The following is a 4774-nucleotide window of genomic DNA, read 5'->3' on the forward strand; positions in this document are numbered from 1 at the left end:
AGAAAACCTCATCTTTCTCCCGCGGAGCAGCTGGTAGTTTCGAACCGCTGACCTTAAGGTTCGCAGCCCGATTCGTAACCACTATGCTACCAGAGCTCCCTTACATGTGTATTACTGAGAGAAATTGTTTGCAGTCATCCACTGACTGCAGAGACATGTTTAAACTTGTTTTGTTTGGGATGCACCGGTGCATGTATAAGCTGGAACCCTTGGATACCCACAAAACAACAAAAACTTATTTACTTACCCTTGTATGTTTAAAATTGATGGTATTTGTTTTAAATTCATCTAAGTTGGTCTTTGCCACTGAATTTGTTTCCCTTTTGCCTACTGAAAATTGGAACATGGATAGTAATGAGTGCGACAGGTCTCTGGAAAGAAAGATATTTGATATTACACTAATATTGCAATAATAGCGCTCTTTTCCCCACATAATTCAAAACCAGCTCAGATTTTAGAAAATGAAGCACAATTTCTTTTTTTAAGTGTAAATTTAAGTAGAGTATTTTAAAAGTTCAACTGCCCACAGGGTGATTTTAGCTCTGTTTTGTTTAATGTGAATTCCCAGTGCCTACAACATTGTCTGCCACATAATAGGGATTAGTACAATAAATGTGTTAAATGAATGAGCTACTTTACAAAAAACATACATATGTTGAAACATGTTTACTAGTGTTAAAAGTAGGTTCCTTCAAGCACAAAATAGCACCAACTGTGTGATTTGCCCTCACTTCCTCCTTTTGGAGAAAGTCAACAAAAGAACTGTAACTTTTTTACCTAAGGATCAAAGGTGTCAACCTATCGGCTCATGCCACTTTAAAGTTGTGCATAACAGTCTTTGGTTATTTTTAGATAATGTCTTTTGTTTCAAGCTTGAAAAGAAGTATTAACAAAGATCAAAAAATAAATTACTGATTCAGAGCAGGAAAATGCATATTAAGCAGTTCAAAATATAGTAGTAGAGGCTGTGAGCTAACCTTCCCTGAATACCAGCTAGATCTAGCTTTAGATATTAAAGTTCTATATTGTTCCCACTCAAGACCCATCAACATAAAAGGAATGAGGAGACTAGAGCAGTCAGAAAGAAAATAATTACACATATCTTTTAAAAACAAGAGCAAAGCCAAGGATAAAAAATCATTTATTATATGAAGAAAACTTGAGATATTAAGATTGTATAAGCCAAATAAGAAGGTTTATTGGGACATAACAGCCTTCACATGTTTAAACCATTAAGTGAACCTACTTTGCAATACATAGGATGGATTTCTTATTAAAATTTGTGTGTTTATATATATTGTATTTTTCAGTGTTAAAATATATATGTTTGTGTTCACATTTAAACACACACAAATATATATAATTACAGGGAATCAGGCTCTTAGGAAAAGGCACATAAACTGTGTAAATGAAGAAAACATGCCCAGATAACTTGTATATTGTTTAAGACAGCAACTCTTATATGGTGGTGGCATGTGAAGATGGTGAACTTGAAAAGGGAAAAACATTATGTCTCTTAAGGGAACATCAGACAATCTCAGGAAAAGTTGTGTTTATTAAAAGGAGACATTGTTTAAAATAAATTAACAAACAATGCCTATTGTACCACTGCCAAAATCAAGGTATACTATGAAAGTACCCATATGTGATATATGTCCATCCATGTCTGTCACATCCAATCTGTAGTAGAAAATGATTCAGAGTCCTCAAGGTTGGGTCTTCAAGGTGAAGAGCCTTGGATACCCACAAAACAACAAAAACAAGTTTCTCATAGACTAGAGTAGGTTGATTAGAAATGAAAGGTCATCTTGACAAGGAAGAAAAGCCCCCAAATTAAACCGTGTCTGTTTAACAAAAGAAACCCTAGTGGTGCTGTAGAATAAACACTGAACTGCAAACCTCAAGACAGGTTATTCAAACCAACCCATAACTCCACAGGAGAAAGATGAGGCTTTTTGCTCACGTAAAGACTTGTACACTCAGAAACCCCATATGTGGTTGCTATGAGTCAAAATTAACTCAGAGGCAGCTGGTTCTCTTTCACAAAACTATGAATTTTCCTGATGTCTGTATGTCTTGAGGAATCTCTGAGTGGTGTACTTGGCTGCTAACCAAAAACCTGAATCCACCCAAAGATGCTTCAAAAGAAAGTTCCTGCGATATACTTGCAAAAAATCAGCCTTTGAAAACTCTAACACCAACCAAAGTCAAGTGTTGTTGTTGTTAAGTGCTGTTGAGATGCTTCTGACTCATAGTGACCCTGTTTAGGGTTTCCAAGGAGCATCTGGTGAACTTGAACCATCAACCTTGCAGTTCAAATGACTTTGTAGTCTGATGCATTAGCCCACAGTGCCACACCAGGACTCCAAGTAGTTACTGGATATATCTTGATCCAAAATTATCTTAGGAAATATAAACCCCAACTCAGTGACCTCCTTGACTCATTCTGTGGTCTAGAAGTTACCAAAGCTCCATTTAACTGCCATTTGAATTCAGTTTCCCCCTTTCCAGTTGTCATTGAGACAGTGAACAATGAACCAACATTATTCACATAACAAATGGTGGCCTCTCTCTAGTACCAAGATTACACCATCAATAGAGATATCAAGAAAATATGCTAGAACCAGAGGAATTTCTCTATTTGCTGCACTATTAGAAATGGTAGCAGGTGCCATGGTTACTAAGTGAGACAACTAGATGGTATATGGGTTATTCCAGACTTCTCAAATCAAATCCCCTTTGACCTCATGAGAAGAACATGTGACCACACATATGTAGGGTTGGAATAATCTGGGCCAATGCATGTATTCAGACTTTCACACTAGCTCTGGACCAAGAAGACAGGAAGCACAACCAAGCCTAAACCCACCATTCAGAATGGTGACCTCTACCAAGCTGTCAGAGTCCTGATGTGGCACTGTAGGATAAACACTGAACTGCCAGCCACAAGGATGGTGGTTAAAACCCACCAGCCACTCCTCAGAAACCTATATAGGATCACTATGAGTCAGAACCTACTCAATGGCACTTAACAACAACTACCACCAAACTCTCAGAACTCCCCAAGTACTGTTTCAGTTGACAAGCACAGTCAAATGAAGTATTGAACAAGAAATTCAAGTAGCTTCCTTTAAGACGAGACATAGTATACATTCACCCAGCACTTACTATGTGTCATCTACTATTGAGAAGATTTTACATCCGTTGTTTCATTGAGGTCCTGAGGCTCTTCATTTATAGCTATTCTCCCTGAAGTTGGAGAAATTCAGACATCCTTGGACGTCCACCCTTATCTCCACTTCCCAGAAGTAAGTAACCAAGAGCAGTGTCTAGGCAGAGTCCAAGAATGGCCTTGTCCTTCCAATCACTACAAGAGGATAGGGCTACATAGTACTATTGAATGGGGAAGGCTGAAAAATGCTTTATTATGGAGGGCACACCTACTTTGAAGCAAAGCAAATTGTGATGGCATTCCAAACCTGAATCATTCTCCTCAGGGTTACTTGCACACCATATTTGACTCCTATACATATTTATCATTTTGTCTTTCTCTCTCTTGATCACTCACTTACTCGCTATCTTCCTCGTGAGACAGATAGTGCGCACAGAGTTGGAGAGAGATGGCAGCGATCAAAAGGGAACATCACCTTGCGTGTTCCAAGGTGTTAGTACTGCTACTCTCCCTTCCATCCAGAACCCTTTTATATTTTGATGCTTATTGAGCCTTGACAACAAAGCATCCCCTTCCCCATCCATTTCTCTCCAGCCACTCCCTTGAGTATCCTATTCCTTCTATTTATATGCGTGCATGCATGCACACATCCACACTCACATGAACGTACCCTTACACATATCCCTTTAATTTCGAAGGCATCACACATTCAACAGAACCATTCAGGCCTTACTGAAGTGATACACATGGACCCAAAGTTTAAATTGATTAGTTTCAGAGTCACTTATCAATAACACACAAGGGTCGATTTCAAATACCCTTTCTGTTAGCGGAGCTCTGACAGCCCAAGTTTAGAGTAGAAACTAAAACAAGATGGAATCCTTCACATATTTTTTGTGTGTGAATACAGGATGTTACCAAAAGATTATTAGAGTAACCTTGTTTGTCAGTTTTCCTTTGTTCTCTATATATGGAAAACATGCAAAATTCAACAGCTTGCAAAAGAATGCAGAAGTTCTTTGATAGCAGCAGTAATGCACCACTTGGAGAGATGGCCACATGAGTATTGGAAAATCACTTTTTGAAAGTTAGCATTACCACCCAAGTATTTTCTTCCTATTCTTTAATGCCACAAAATGTGGCATGGTGCTCTCTTACTTTCTGGGTAGTAGACTGTTCGCTGTTTTACTCTTCTGGTCTGGACTGAAGAGACATGAAGGTAAAAGCTAAGAAACCCCTAAAAGGTTCTAAGTTTATGTGCAGTAACAGGCATTCATATCCTTCTGCTTTCCCCTGAAAATCAAGTATCACCTTATCATTTCCTCACCAAGATTAGCTCCTGCTTCCTGAAGAGTATTTCTAAGGTAGAAACAGAGGTGGTGAAAAAAGGGGGAGCTGAAAAGTCCAATCTGTCAAGCTTCATTTTAGAAGAAAGGAAAACTGAAAAGTGAACGTATTTAACATGAGCCATTTCCTGCACTCAGGAGGGAAGAAAGCACGCTAGTAACTGTGTGGAAGGAGATCCGCACTGGTGTTATCTCTGACCTGCAGCTTAGCCCCAGCGTCTCAGCTGCCAAAAAGCTCCCATTCAACGTTATGCTG

This window comes from Chrysochloris asiatica, unplaced genomic scaffold, assembly GCF_000296735.1.
Source record: "Chrysochloris asiatica unplaced genomic scaffold, ChrAsi1.0 scaffold00012, whole genome shotgun sequence".
NCBI classification, from domain to species: Eukaryota; Metazoa; Chordata; class Mammalia; order Afrosoricida; family Chrysochloridae; genus Chrysochloris; species Chrysochloris asiatica.